Below are 16,759 nucleotides of genomic sequence, written 5' to 3'. Positions count from 1 at the left end.
CTGGAGAGGCCTCTTGTGGAAATAAGCAAACGGAATAGCACCCAAAGCCACAATCATAAGACCTAACACCTCCATGCAAAGAGCAACCGAGGGAAAAGAAAGAGACTGAAGGTTTAGACAGGTGGAAACTAACTTTAAACTCCACATCTGTCAAGTAAATTCCCATGGAAAAGGAATCTATCTGAACCCCCAGAACAAAACATAATTTATGTAAGAACTTACCTGATAAATTAATTTATTTCAAGGTGGCGAGACTCCACAAGCTGTTACCTATGGGATATACATTCCTACCAGGAGGAGGCAAAGTTTCCCATACCTCAAAAGCCTATAAATACCCCTCCCACCTCAAACATACCTCAGTTTAACGAATAGCCAAGTAGTAAGGTGTTTAATAAATAAAAGACAATAAAGAGAAGCAGGGAAAAAGATATGTTTTAAAGAAAAAATATAACCCACAGATGGGTGGGGACCACATGTAACAATTTAAGGTAGGAATAAAATAAAAACAGCTTGAAGTCTTAAATCATCAAAAACTCAAATTATAGGCATAATTATCAACCTGAGAAAACTGCCTGAAGGACCTTTCTACCAAAACCTGCTTCTGAAGAGGCAAAAACATAAAAACTGGATATTTAGAAAATGTATGCAGAGAAGACCAAGTTCCTGCTTTGCAAATTTGATCAAATGAAGCCTCATTCTTGAAAGCCCAAGATGTGGCAACCGATCTAGTATAATGAGCTGTTATTCTCTGAGGCAGAGACTGACCCGCCTCCAAATAAGCACTGTGAATCAAAAGTTTCAATCAAGAGGCTAAATATATAGCCAAAGCCTTCTGGCCTTTTTTAGAACCATGAAAACAGAACAAACAGACTGGAAGTCTGTCTGAAATAATTAGTAGCATCAACATAATATTTCAATGCCCTAACAACATCCAAATAATGCAAAGACTATTCAGTAGTATTCTTAGGATTTAGGACATAAAGAAGGAATGATAATTTCCCTATTAATGTTGTAAGAGGTAAAAATTTGAGCAAAGACAACTTTATCTTGATGCAAAATCAGATACGGAGACTCACAATATAGAGCAGACAAATCAGAAACTCTTTTAGCAGAAGAGATAGCCAAAAGAAACTACACTTTACAAGAAAGCAGTTTAATGTTCAAAGAATATATAGGTTCAAATGTAGGAGCCTGTAGAATCTTCAACACTAAGTTAAAACTCCAAGAAGGAGAGATACTGTAGGTTTAATTACAGGTTTAATATGAATTAAAGCCTGAACAAAACAATGAATATTTGGAAGATGAGCAATCCTCCTGTGAAACATCACAGAAAGAACACAGATTTGTCCTTTCAAGGTACTGGCAGACAAATCTTTATCTAAACCATCCTGAAGGAACTGAAGAATTCTAGGAATTCTAAAGGAATGTCAGAAGTAATCATGAGAAGTACACCATGAAATATAATTTTTCTAAATGTTATGATAAATCATACTGAAACAGGCTTGCAGGCATGAATAATGGTGTCAATCACAGAGTCAGAGAATCCTCTATGATTAAGAATTAACGCCTAGATAATGAGTTTTGCGTTATGAGGGGGGCGGTGCTAACTTGCACGTTATTGTCACCGCTCACTTACCTGCAGCGCTGGTATTACGTGTTTTTATCAACCCGGCGTTAACAGGTAAGAAGTGAGCGTAGAGCAAAATTGAGCTCCATACCGCACTTCAATACCAGCGCTGCTTAAGTGAGTGGTGAGCTGGTTGTACGTGCTCGTGCACGATTTCCCCATAGACATCAATGGGGAGAGCTGGCTGAGAAAAAGTCTAACACCTGCAAAACAGCAGCCTAAAACTCAGTAACGCAGCCCAATTGATTCCTATGGGGAAACACATTTTATGTTTACACCTAACACCCTAACATGAACCCTGACTCTAAACACCACTAACCTTACAGTTATTAACCCCTAATGTGCCGCCCGACATCACGCCACCTACATTATACTTATTAACCCCTAATCTGCTGCCCCAACATCGCGACACCTACATTATATTTATTAACCCCTAATCTGCCACCCCCAACGTCGCCACCACTATTCTAAACTTATTAACCCCTAAACCTAAGTCTTACCCTAACCCCCCTAACTTAAATATAATTTAAATAAAAGCTAAATAAAATTACTATCATTAACTAAATTATTCCTATTTAAAACTAAATACTTACCTGTAAAATAAACCCTAAGCTAGCTACAATATAACTAATAGTTACATTGTATTTAGCTTAGGGTTTATTTTTATTTTACAGGCAAGTTTTTATTTATTTGAACTAGGTAGAATAATTACTAAATAGTTATTAACTATTTAATAACCACCTAGCTAAAATAAATACAAATTTACCTGTAAAATTAAACCTAACCTAAGTTACACTAACACCTAACACTACACAACAATTAAATAAACTACCTAAATGAAATACAAATAAATCAAATACAATTAGCTAAATAAAAAAACACTAAATTACAGAAAACAAAAACAAATTACAAGATCTTTAAACTAATTACACCTAATCTAATAGCCCTATCAAAATAAAAAAAGCCCACCCAAAATAAAAAAAACCCTAGCTTAACCTAAACTACCAATAGCCCTTAAAATGTCCTTTTGCAGGGCATTGCCCCAAGAACTCAGCTCTTTTACCTGTAAAAAAAAATTCACACAACCCCCCAACAGTAAAACTCACCACCCACACAACCAACCCCCCAAATAAAACCCTAACTAAAAAAACCTAAGCTCCCCATTGCCCTGAAAAGGGCATTTGGATGGGCATTGCCCTTAAAAGGGCATTTAGCTCTATTGCGACCCAAAGCCCAAACCTAAAAATAAAACCCACCCAATACACCCTTAAAAAATCCTAACACTAACCCCCTGAATATTCACTTACCGGGAGAAGTCTTCATCCAAGCAGCAAGATGTCCTCAACGAAGCTGGCAGAAGTGGTCCTCCAGACGTGCAGAAGTCTTCATCCAGACAGCATCTTCTATCTTCATCCTTCTGACGCGGAGCTGCTCCATCTTCAAGACATCCGGCGCGGAGCATCCTCTTCCAACGATGACTACCCAACGATTGAAGGTACCTTTAAGTGACGTCATCCAAGATGGCGTTCCTTAGATTCCGATTGGCTGATAGAATTCTATCATCCAATCGGAATTAAGGTTGGAAAAATCCTATTGGCTGATGCAATCAGCCAATAGGATTGAGCTTGAATTCTATTGGCTGATTGGAACAGCCAATAGAATGCAAGCTCAATCCTATTGGCTGATTGGATCAGCCAATAGGATTGAACTTCAATCCTATTGGCTGACTGCATCAGCCAATAGGATTTTTTCAACCTTAATTCCGATTGGCTGATAGAAATCTATCAGCCAATCGGAATCTAAGGGACCCCATCTTGGATGACGTCACTTAAAGGTACCTTCATTCGTCGAGTAGTCGACGTTGGAAGAGGATGCTCCGCGCCGGATGTCTTGAAGATGGACCAGCTCCACGTCGGAAGGATGAAGATAGAAGATGCCGTCTGGATGAAGACTTCTGCTCGTCTGGAGGACCACTTCTGCCCGTCTGGAGGACCACTTCTGCTGGCTTCGTTAAAGACATCTTGCCGCTTGGATGAAGACTTCTCCCGGTAAGTGGATCTTTGGGGGTTAGTGTTAGGATTTTTTAAGGGTCTATTGGGTGGGTTTTATTTTTAGGTTAGGGCTTTGGGCCGCAATAGAGCTAAATGCCCTTTTAAGGGCAATGCCAATCCCAATGCCCTTTTCAGGGCAATGGGGAGCTTAGTTTTTTTTTATTTAGGGTTTTATTTGGGGGGTTGGTTGTGTGGGTGGTGGGTTTTACTGTTGGGGGGGTTGTGTGTATTTATTTTTTACAGGTAAAAGAGCTGATTTTTTGGGGCAATGCCCCGCAAAAGGCCCTTTTACAGGCTATTGGTAGTTTAGGTTAGGCTAGGTTTTATTTTATTTTGGGTGGGCTTTTTTTTATTTTGATAGGGCTATTAGATTAGGTGTAATTAGCTTAAAGATCTTGTAATTTGTTTTTTATTTTCTGTAATTTAGTGTTTTTTTTGTAATTTAGCTAATTGTATTTGATTTATTTAATTGTATTTCATTTAGGTAATTTAATTGTAGTGTAGTGTTAGGTGTTAGTGTAACTTAGGTTAGGTTTAATTTTACAGGTAAATTTGTATTTATTTTAGCTAGGTAGTTATTAAATAGTTAATAACTATTTAGTAACTATTCTACCTAGTTAAAATAAATACAAACTTGCCTGTAAAATAAAAATAAACCCTAAGCTAGCTACAATGTAACTATTAGTTATATTGTAGCTAGCTTAGGGTTTATTTTACAGGTAAGTATTTAGTTTTAAATAGGAATAATTTAGTTAATGATAGTAATTTTATTTAGATTTATTTAAATTATATTTGTTAGGGGCTGTTAGGGTTAGACTTAGGTCTAGGGGTTAATAAATATAATATAGTGGTGGTGACGTTGGGGGCGACAGATTAGGGGTTAATAAATGTAGATAGGTGGCGGTGATGTAAGGGGCGGCAGATAAGGGGTTAATAATATTTAACTAGTGTTTGCGAGGCAGGAGTGGGGCGGTTTAGGGGTTAATATGTTTATTCTAGTGGTGGCGATGTGGGAGGGACTTGGTTTAGGGATTAATAGGTAGTTTATGGGTGTTAGTGTACTTTTTAGCACTTTAGTTATGAGTTTTATGCTACAGCACTACTGACTTTAAAATGCGTTAGGAATCTTGCAGGATGGGCTGTACCGCTCACTTTTTGGCCTCCCAGGACAAACTTGTAATATCAGCCCTTATGGAAGTTCCATTGAAAAAAGACTATATGCTATTTGCGTAAGTTGGTTTGTGGTAAGGCCAAAAAAGTGTATGGTGCCCCTAAACCTGCAAGACTCGTAATACCAGCGGGCATAAAAAAGCAGCGTTAGGACCTGTTAACGCTGCTTTTTCACCTTCCCGCAAAACTCGTAATCTAGTCGTAAGTGTTCAATTTCCATGCCATTACGTTTAGAGACTTTAGATCTGGATGGAAGAAGGGACCTTGAGACAGAAGGTCTAGTCGTAGAGGAAGATGCCATGGCGAGCAACTGGATATCCAAACTATGTCCGCATAACAAATCACATGAGGCCACACAGGGACTATTAAATCACATAGGACTGTTTCTTCTTGATCTTTGAAATCACTCTGGGAATCAGGACGAGAAGGGGGGGAAATGTAAGGAGGCTGGTAAGAACAAGGTACTGCTAGAGCATCCATCACATCTGCCTGATGATCCCTGGACCTTGAGAGGTACCTGGGAAGTTTCTTGTTCAAACAAGAGCTCACCAGATCAATTTCTGGAAGGACCCATATCAGTACAATTTGATAGAACACATTTGGGTGGAGAGACCACTCCCTGGATGTAGCGATTGATGACTGAGATAATCCGTCTCCCAGTTGTCTACATCTTGGATGTGAATCACAGTGATAATACAAGATTTTGATTCTGCCCAAGAACATATTTGAGATACTTCTATAATAGCTAAGAAACTTTGAGTTCCCCCTTGATGATTGACATATGCCACTGTTGTGATATTGTCCGTCTGAAACCGGATATAAGGTAATGCTTTTCAATAAAAGAGAACCTCAGAAATTGACAATGTTCTGGGTGGACTTGGATGTGAAGGTAAGTATCCTGTAAGTCTATTGTGGACATAAAGTGACCTTGCTGAACAAAAGGTAAGAATAGTCCTTATAGTTTCCATCTTGAAAGTTGGAATTCTCACAAATCTGTTTAAACACATTTCAGAAATGCTTGGCTTTCAATGGGTGATTTGGAATATGGGTGAGAAAAAAAATCTTTCTGTATGAGGTCTTATTCTGAAACCAATTCAATATCCCTGAGAAATTATGTTCTGGATCCACGGATTTTGGACAGATTCTGACCAAAATTCTTGAAAGTGTTTTAGTCTGCCTCCTACCAGAAGAACTGAATTGGGCACCGTACCTTCATGCAGGCTTAGAGGCTGGATTCTGTTTCTTATATTGTTTAAATTTATTCCAATTTGAAGGTCTCCAGTTAGAGCCAGACGGTTTATTGAAGGGGTTGGCTTTCAGTTCTCTATTCTGATGAAAGGATAGAAAATGATTTGGTGCCTTAAATTTTCCTTTATACTTTTTGTCTTGTGGAAGGAAAACCCCCTTATCTCCAGTAATAGTAGAATAAATAGAATCTAATTGGGAACCAAAGAGATTTTTATCCTGAAAAGAGATAATAATCTCGTTTTACATATCATATCCGCATTCCATGATTTAAGCCACAAAGCTCTTCTTGGAAGAATAGCTAAAGGTATAGTTTTAACATTGATTTTCATGATATCAAATACTGCATTGCAAATAAAATTAAGTAAATGAATATTTGAGCATTCAGGATCAGAAGTGGACTGCTTAACAAGACTTGATATACAAAAAATAGATGCATCAGCTATGTCAGCAATAGAAATCGATCTAAAAGGGTCATTGAACAAAGTACTGTCTTCCAAAGGAATAGTAGTACGTTTAACAAGAGTGGAAATAGCCCCATCAACTTAGGGTAAGGTTTCCCAAAGCTCTAACTTAGAAATAGGTAAAGGATATAATTTTTAAAACCTTGAAGAAGGGTTAAAATAATTCCCTGGTTTAGACCATTCCTCAGCAATCATATCAGAGAAATCGTCAGGAATAGGAAAAACCTCAGGGAGATTGATAACCATTTTAAACACTGAATTTAAATGATTATATGGTATATTGTTAGAAGGATTAGCTTCTTAAACTTCTTGCGTGACTATAACTTCTTTTAAAAGAGAACGTATGAGTTCAATTTTAAATAAAAAATAATTATCAACCTCTATGTCTGATATAGGAATCTCAAATTCAGGTGTCCCCATCATTAGAAGATACATCAGTATTAAGTTGGTCAGTAAATATATTACTAGCAGTAGGTAAAACATGTGCTGACCTTTTATGTTTATTTGAAGGCTGTAGAGAAGTCAGGGCCTTCTCAATGGCGGCAGCTGTGGGTATGCCTTCTGCATTAGACTGTAAGGGAAAAACAGCAGTTTCGTTTGAATACATAGAAACATTGTCAGAATGTGATAAAAATTCAAAGCATGCGGGTGCGTGTCCTAGCAGCGGCTCTGAGTGGTCGTACGTTCTGAAGCTCCAGAAGAATTTGAAGTAATCCACCGATTATTATCATTATTCTACAGCATCTGATAAACATTGCAACCTTGCTGGGTTACTAGCACCTATCAAACAAACCTGATAAACAGATCGCTGTATTTATGATTTTGGAGCCAGAATCAGACGTTTGAGGCCGGTAATTACCAGGTAACACCCCCCCCCCGGAATCCCGGGGTACTTAGCCATGTCTGGACTAATCATTTTCCTTAGAACACTCCACAACATACTGTTGTATCAGTCACCCATCTGCAAAGCTAACCTCGCTATCTTCATTTGCTTACTTCAATTACAGTCCAAGAAATCCACTCCCTCATCCCATTACAGAGGAAGAAAGCCGTGACCATGAGGGGCGTTGAGTCCTTATATCATTTGGATCAATATTTTTCTAAAATAGAAGCCCTTCTGCAAGCCCTAATCAATAAAGCACCCACAAAATATGAGTTAAATCATTACATTGAGATTAAAACATTTAAAGAGTACACAGGGCCTACAACAGCAAGCCCATTGGGCATGAAAACTATCATAGATTCATCATGTGGCGCATATATCCCATCCGATACACAGATGACCTCAAAGTTTACACCACCGGACAATCCCCATGATCCACTAACATTTCTAAAGCTGCCTGACTATACACATGGATATATACGCATCAAGGGACTGGCGCTCATCACAATCTGGTAATACAGATGCAAGAAAGCATGGGCACAGCTGGACTAACTTCAGCAACAACACTGTTTTAATTGTCAGCAACCTAAGATTTTTCATAAGAGCATTACGATATATACAACTCCATTATTACGATTTCCTGTTAAAATATAAATTAATCTATAAAGATATTTTAATTGTTCTCCTGTACATTGCTATACACCCTAAAGATTCAGAATGAAGTGGCAGCAAAATTGAAATCAAACAGGTTTATTCAGCACATAAAACACAACATGTTTCGGGAGCTCCTTCCCTTAGTAATGCATGACTAAGGGAAAAAGTTCCCAAAACATAGCATATTTTATGTGCTGAATAAACCTGTTTGATTTCACTTTTGCTGCCACTTCATTCTGAATCTTTAATGATTACCTTGAGGGTGTGGTGGTTACTCTATGTGGTGTGCAGTGGCCTGTGTGCTGGACTGTGCTGTTTGTTGATATTGGACATCACTATACACCCAGCTTTATAATAGTGAGGTTAATATATAGTTATTCTTTCAGAAACAATTATTACCTTTGTTCCAGTCTAACAATTCAAATCATTAACTATCACTAGCTGGCCATACTTTCACAACAGAATATGCCGTCATATAAGATACATAACATTTAAGGAAACCCTACCAGGTGCTGATAATATATTTAACTGATGTTTTTCCAGTTCTGACCTTTATTCTACTGCAACTGTTTTTTTACAATTTTATTTCTGCTAAGCTTGCAGTTTGAATCTTGTTTGAAAATCCTTGTTAGGGTTGTACCTATTATATAATCTCTATATTATTTGCTATATGTTTTAATCAAAGACCCAAGAGAGGTCCAGGTTTGATGTCTACAGGGATAAAAACAAGGAAAATCATTTTATTTATATTATTCTCTTTTCTTAAACATCACATGTAATTTGAATTATGTCCATGTATCTTGTGCCAATATGTTCTTTTTTCTTTTCATGTATGTCCTCAATAAAAAAATGAAAATATGAGCCACATAAATCAGCTGAAGAAGCCACTTCAGTATTTTTACAATAAGCACACTTAGCTTTGGTAGAAATGTGTCCAGACAGCTCAATTCCTGTAACTTCTGGGACAGGTGAAGGCTACTCCATTATGGAAACACAGAAAAATAAAAATAAACAAATTGAGTATGCAATAAAATACTATTTTAACCCCCTGCTTAAGTAAGCTTTTTTGTCTCTCTTTAAAAAAGGTTTGCAAAAAAACGCTTAAAATGTTATAATCCAAATTGCATTGTGATATCATTATGTATAGAACAAAGGATGCATAATCTAGCCCTTTGTTATGATCTAGGTCAATAATAGCAGAGGGGAAAGTACTAATATAGAGAAAGAAAGGCGCGAAAATTATCGTTTGGCGCCAAATGATGACACGGTCAATTACATCATAAATAAGCGACACGGTGAGCGTGCACATGCACGTAAAATAAACTAATGCTTCATCAAAGTGGATGCCAGTTCTTATTCTAAGGCCCAGTGTCATGTCTTAGAAAATTTAGATGATGCCTCATATAAATTTAAATGGTATGCAAGTTAAACCCCCTGCTAAGGCAGAACACAATTGCTGATTATGGCACTGTGACCAGATATTAGTTTGCATTGATAAAAAATACTGCTCTAATAAAATAATCATTGCATAAAGGGGAATAGTACCTGTTCCAGGGGTCTTATATATAAATATATATGCTAACTTTTGAATAAGTGCCCAAACCATAGCTGTGTCAGATAAATCCATATTTATTATACTTACCCATAGACACTCGTCCACTGATAACAGACGGCCAAACCAGTACTGAAACATATAAGCAGAGGTAATGGAATAGAAGTATGATGCAGATCTGTAAAGGGAGGCAGAAGATGAATCCCGGCAACCGAATTTACAAAGAGCCTATGAAAAAGCTTTCTTGTGAGGCAAAAACATGGCGTCATAAGGCAGTACTCCCTTCACATCCCTCTGACAAGCACTGTACTCTGAGGGGAACTGGGCTTCAAAATGCTCTGAAGAGCTTTTCCACTGAAGACATCAAGCACATTATAATGCTTCAAGTATCTCCTAGGGAGGCAAAGTTTAAAACTGAGGTATGTGTGAGGTGGGAGGGGTATTTATAGGCTTTTGAGGATTAGGAGACTTTGCCTCCTCCTGGTAGCACCAATATGAAAGAAAAAACCTTTGTCTGAGGAACCAGCAAACTCTTTGAAAAATTTATTTTCCAACCATGTTGTTGAAAGAACAACAGTCTGCTGGTGTGAGATTCTGCTCAATGAAAAGATGGAGCTTGAACCAAGATATCATCCATGTAATGAAAACACTGCAATACCTTGATCTCTGATCACAGACAAAAGGGTACTCAGGACCTTGGAGAATATTCTGGGAGCTGTATCCAAACAAAATGGTAGAGCAACAAACTGAAAATGTGTGTCTAGAACAGCAAACCTTAGAAACTGATGTTCCTTGTGAATAGAAACATGAAGGTATGCATCCTTTTAAATCTATTGTGAACATAAAGTGACCTTGCTGAACAAAAGGTAGAATAGTTTGAATAGTCTTCATTTTAAAAGTAGGGACTCTGAGCCTTTAGTTCAAGAACTGGTCTGAGAATCCTTTCTTTCTTTGGAACTGATGAAATTAGGATATTGGAGTAAAACTCCATTCCCTGTTCCAACAAAATAACAGGAACAATCACTTCCATAGATTCTACATTCAAAACTCACTGAATAAAGGCCTTAGCTTTTACAGGATTTCTCAGAACATTGGACATAAAAAAGAAAACTTTCCCCTGGGAGGCCTTGTTCTGAAACCAATTTAATAATCCTGGAAGACTATAATTATAACACAGGGATCCTGAACAGACTGAAAGCAAGCTTCATTAAAAAAAAAAAAAGAAAACATAATTTTTGCTTACCAGATAAATTCCTTTCCTTCCGGATAGGGAGAGTCCACGTCTTCATTCCTTACTGTTGGGAAATACAACACCAGGCCACCAGGAGGAGGCAAAAACACCCCAGCCAAAGGGTTAAATATTCCTCCCAATTCCTCACTACCCCAGTCATTGTGCCGAGGGAACAAGGAAAAGTAGGAGAAACAGGGTATAAATGGTTCCAGAAGAATAAAATAAATAATACGGGACCGTCCATAGACAAGAAAAAATGAGTGGGGGCCGTGGACTCTTCCTATCCAGAAGGATTGCAACTGATCAGCGAAATCTGGAGGCCAGAGGGCCCCTCCCATTAGAAGATTAGTAGTGCCCTGGGGAGCAGCATGTGTAATCAGAGATGAATGTAGGGAACGCACCTCACTGGGCGGAGAACCCTCAGTTGTACTAAATATCTTATTCTGTTTGGATATTGCAATTTTATCAAAGCATGTGGAACATACATAGTTGAGCAGGCAGATCAACAACCGGAACCTCCTCACAATAAACACACATATTAGATTTAGTTAAAGAGGGAGTGCCCTCTAACATAGAGTCCTCCATAGGTTGCACCTTTATTATGGACTAGATAGATTAAATGGCACCTTTATACCCAATGGCCGGGGTACTCACCACCTCCTATGACCCAGACCACAGAGAAACCGCTTTGTCTCATGCAACTGCCGGTCAAGAAAGAGGAAGTTGAAGAGGTCACACCCGATCACATGGAGTGCCATGCAGGACCGCCCCTGCACTAAAGAGAAAACACACCAACAAAGGCCACGCCAAAATCTTCCAAGGAAACCTGACCTTTCACACATTAACAGAGCCTCATCTCACACATGTCGCAGTATTAAACACAATAACAAATATTATGCATAAATCCCCCACTGTTAAATAACCCCCTTCCGGGGATATTAACCCTTGATTCTATAGAGATAAAGGAGTCACACTGTGCCCCTGCCTTCTTACGTTATCATATGTGTATAAATGAAACAATCTTACCAGAATCGACACTGTGGAACAGGAACACAGCCCTTCAAGTGTGACAGGTTAGTAGCATAGCTCCTCACATGGACTTGAGTGCAGAAAGCAGGCAGTGAAACTCGTCAATGCCAATTGCTAATGGAACTGTTAATCTGAGTTGGAAAGGTTTCGCAGAAAGTCTCTCCCTGCATCTCCAACTATAACTTTCATCCATGCCCTCACTGAGACTAACAGGACTACTTAAAACTCCAGTCCCATCTAAAAACTGTTGACACATCTCTGCCAACCTCCTGTGACGAAAGGCAAATGACTGGGGGATGAGGGGAGTGGGGGAGGCATTTAAGCCTTTGGCTGGGGTGCCTTTGCCTCCTTCTGGTGGCCCGGTTCTTATTTCCCACAAGTAATGAATGAAGCCGTGGACTCACCTCCCATAAAGATGGAAATTATATGCATGTGAAATGCCTGTAAGGTTTAAAAAATGTACGAGTGAAAAAGTGACAAATACATAAAAAAAGTTTTTAAAACGGAAATTAAATAAATATATAACAATAACCTAAGAGGCTTATAGATTGCCAAATAACAAAAAATATAGTACTTAACATTGGACACCCTACTAATGTAGAAAACCAGTAGGAAGCCAAAACCAGTGCTGAAACATAACAGCAGAGGATCTGGAATAAGAGTATATTCACAAACCAACAGAAAGAGGCAAAGGACACGTCCCTGTGACATTTGTGGAAAGGCTTGTGTTTAAATCCCAATAATTGAAAAATATATCACTACCTATACTACAAATACATCCCTCCAAAAATCATTATACTCTGTGGGGGAAATGAGCCACAACTCGGTCTGAGAACCCCTCTCACCAAAGAATCAAATGGATTGTGGACTTTCACCACCTGTATGAAATAAATCATATTTTTATTACAATTTCAATACACAAGATTTTGAGATTATTTTCTCAAATGTAGTCAAAACATTTAAGGATTAATAAATATATTAAGTAACCTTTCTAAAATAATTCAGTGTTTTTATTTTTAATAAAAAATTGTAAATCAAAATATATTATTTGTTATAACTCAGCACAATGCATTTTATGCAGCTAGGGAGACTATCCTAAACCAGATAAGGGCTTAACATAGCGGTTCGCTCTGTGCAAAATATGAGAATGCTTTATCTCCAAAATTAATTTTCTGATGCGCAATAAGTTTTAACATCGGAGCAAAACTTTTCCCACATTCAGAACATGAAAATGCCTTCTCTCCTTTATGAATTATCTGATGGCTTCTAAGAGTTGATTTCTGAGCAAAATATTTCCCACATTAAGAACATGAAAATGTTTTCTCTCCTGTATGAACTATCTGATGTCTTATAAGACTTGATTTATGAGCAAAACACTTCCCACATTCAGAACATGAAAATGCTTTCTCTCCTGTATGAATTTTGTGATGGCTTCTAAGCGTTGATTTGTCATTAAAACACTTCCCACATTCAACACATGAAAATGGTTTCGCTCCTGTATGAATTATCTGATGACTAATAAGAGTTGATTTGTGAGCAAAACACTTTCCACATTCAGAACATGAAAATGCTTTCTCTCCTGTATGAATTATCTGATGACTAATAAGAGTTGATTTGTGAGCAAAACACTTTCCACATTCAGAACATGAAAATGCTTTCTCTCCTGTATGAATTCGCTGATGTCTAATAAGACGTGATTTCCGAGCAAAACATTTCCCACATTCAGAACATGAAAATGTTTTCTCTCCTGTATGAATTATCTGATGACTAATAAGAGTTGATTTGTGAGCAAAACACTTTCCACATTCAGAACATGTAAATGCTTTCTCTCCTGTATGAATTATCTGATGAATAATAAGAGTTGATTTGTGAGCAAAACACTTTCCACATTCAGAACATGAAAATGCTTTCTCTCCTGTATGAATTCGCTGATGTCTAATAAGACGTGATTTCCGAGCAAAACATTTCCCACATTCAGAACATGAAAATGTTTTCTCTCCTGTATGAATTTCCTGATGGCTTCTAAGCGTTGATTTGTCATTAAAACACTTCCCACATTCAAAACATGAAAATGGTTTCTCTCCTGTATGAATTATCTGATGTCTAATAAGAGTTGATTTCTGAGCAAAACATTTCCCACATTCAGAACATGAAAATGTTTTCACTCCTGTATGATTTATCTGATGTCTAATAAGAATTGATTTCTGTGTAAAACATTTCCCACAGTCAACACATGAAAATGGTTTCTCTCCTGTATGAATTATCTGATGACTAATAAGAGTTGATTTGTGAGCAAAACATTTCCCACATTCAGAACATGAAAATGCTTTCTCTCCTGTATGATTTTTCTGATGGCCTCTAAGAGTTGCTTTGTCAATAAAATACTTCCCACATTCAGAACATGAAAATGCTTTCTCTCCTGTATGATTTTTTTTATGGTTCCTAAGAGTTGATTTCAAAGTAAAACACTTGCCACATTGAGAACATGAAAATGCTTTCTCTCCTGTATGAGTTATCTGATATCTAATAAGAGTTGATTTGTCGGTAAAACATTTAACACAGTCAGAACATGAAAATGCTTTCTCTACAGTATGAATTTTCGGTATTAAAAGATTTGATTTCCTGGTAAAAAAAATCCCATATTCAGAACATAAATTTTCCACGTTGCTATCCGTATTTTCACCATGGGTAGGATTAGGATAATTGCAGTTTGTAAATGCACCTGTTAAGATATACAATAGGATTAATGTTAGTTATTAATGACATAATTATTATATTTTGAGCACATTTCAACTGCTATGAATGAGTGTCTACCACAAGAGTAAGCCACAAGCTATGACCCCGCTACACCTTTCCCTAGCTTTATGCTAATGCTTAAAGGAATATGAAACCCAACATTTTTCTTTCATTATTCAAATAATACCATTTTTTAAAGTTTCCAATTTACTTCTATTATCCAATTTGCTTTGTTCTCATATTATTTGTTGAAGAGATACCTAGGTTAGCAGCTTGCACATGCCTGAAGTACTACATGATAGAAAATAGTGCTGTAATCTAGTGCTCTTGATAATGTATAAGTTGTTGCAAAACTGCTGTGATATAGTGCTACAGACAAGTGCAGACTCCTGAGATTACACTCCTGCTTTTTAAACAAAGGAAAACAAGAAAACTAAGAAAATGTGATAATAGAAGTACATCAGAAAGTTGTTTAAGTATGTTTTATATTTATTTTATAACCAACATTAAAGGGACAGTCAAGTCCAAAAAAACTTTCATAATTCAAATAGGGCATGCAATTTTAAACAACTTTCCAATTTAACTTTATCCCCAATTTTGCTTTGTTCTCTTGGAATTCTAAGTTGAAAGCTAAACCTAGGAGGTTCATATGCTAATTTCTTAGACCTTGAAGGCCGCCTCTAATCTGAAAGCATGTTGCCAGTTTTTCACCACTAGTGGACATAAGTTCATGTGTTTCACATAGATGACATTGATCTCATGCACGTGAATTTACAGAGGAGTGAGCACTGATTGGCTTAAGTGCAAGTCTATCAAATTAACTGAAATAATGGCGTAGTCTGCAGAGGCTTAGATACAAAGGTAATTACAGAGGTAAAACGTGTATTATAACTGAGTTTGTTATGCAAAACTGGGGAATGGGCAATAAAGTGATTATCTTTTAAAACAACAAAAATTCTGGTGTTGACTGTATCTTTAAAGAAATCATGTAAAAAAAAACAAAATTTATGCTTACCTGATAAATTTCTTTCTCTTGTGGTGTATCCAGTCCACGGGTTCATCCATTACTTGTGGGATATTCTCCTTCCCAACAGGAAGTTGCAAGAGGACACCCACAGCAGAGCTGTCTATATAGCTCCTCCCCTAACTGCCACTCCCAGTCATTCGACCGAAGACAAGCAAGAAAAAAGGAGAAACTATAGGGTGCAGTGGTGACTGTAGTTCAAAAATAAAAACCACCTGCCTTAAAATGACAGGGCGGGCCATGGACTGGATACACCACAAGAGAAAGAAATTTATCAGGTAAGCATAAATTTTGTTTTCTCTTGTAAGGTGTATCCAGTCCACGGGTTCATCCATTACTTGTGGGATACCAATACCAAAGCTTTAGGACACGGATGAAGGGAGGGACAAGGCAGGCACTTAAACGGAAGGCACCACTGCCTGTAAGACCTTTCTCCCAAAAATAGCCTCCGAGGAAGCAAAAGTATCAAATTTGTAGAATTTAGAAAAGGTATGAAGCGAAGACCAAGTCGCCGCCTTACAAATCTGTTCAACAGAGGCCTCATTTTTAAAAGCCCATGTGGAAGCTACCGCTCTAGTGGAATGAGCTGTAATTCTTTCAGGAGGCTGCTGGCCAGCAGTCTCATAAGCTAAACGGATTATGCTTCTTAACCAAAAAGTAAGAGAAGTTGCCGACGCCTTTTGGCCTTTTCTCTTTCCAGAGTAGACAACAAACAATGCAGATGTTTGACGAAACTCCTTAGTAGCTTGTAAATAGAACTTTAAAGCACGAACCACGTCAAGATTGTGTAACAGACGTTCCTTCTTTGAGGAAGGATTAGGACACAGTGACGGAACAACAATCTCCTGATTGATATTCTTATTAGAAACCACCTTAGGAAGAAACCCAGGTTTGGTACACAAAACTACCTTATCTGCATGGAAGACCAGATAAGGGGAATCACACTGTAAGGCTGATAATTCTGAAACTCTTTGAGCCGAAGAGATAGCTACTAAGAACAAAACTTTCCAAGATAAAAGCTTGATATCTATGGAATGCAAAGGTTCAAACGGAACCCCTTGAAGAACTTTTAAGAACTAAATTTAAACTCCAT

General features: G+C 37.6%; 1 pseudogene; it reads right to left on the bottom strand.

Annotated features, from left to right (window-relative positions):
• Window positions 1-12,789: 12,789 nt before the first annotated feature.
• LOC128657055 (zinc finger protein 260-like) overlaps window positions 12,790-16,759 on the bottom strand; it is a 50,833-nt pseudogene continuing 46,863 nt past the window's right edge.

Source organism: Bombina bombina, chromosome 4 (assembly GCF_027579735.1).
Source record: "Bombina bombina isolate aBomBom1 chromosome 4, aBomBom1.pri, whole genome shotgun sequence".
In the NCBI taxonomy this organism is placed as follows: domain Eukaryota; kingdom Metazoa; phylum Chordata; class Amphibia; order Anura; family Bombinatoridae; genus Bombina; species Bombina bombina.
This window is presented reverse-complemented; position numbering and strand designations above follow the sequence as displayed.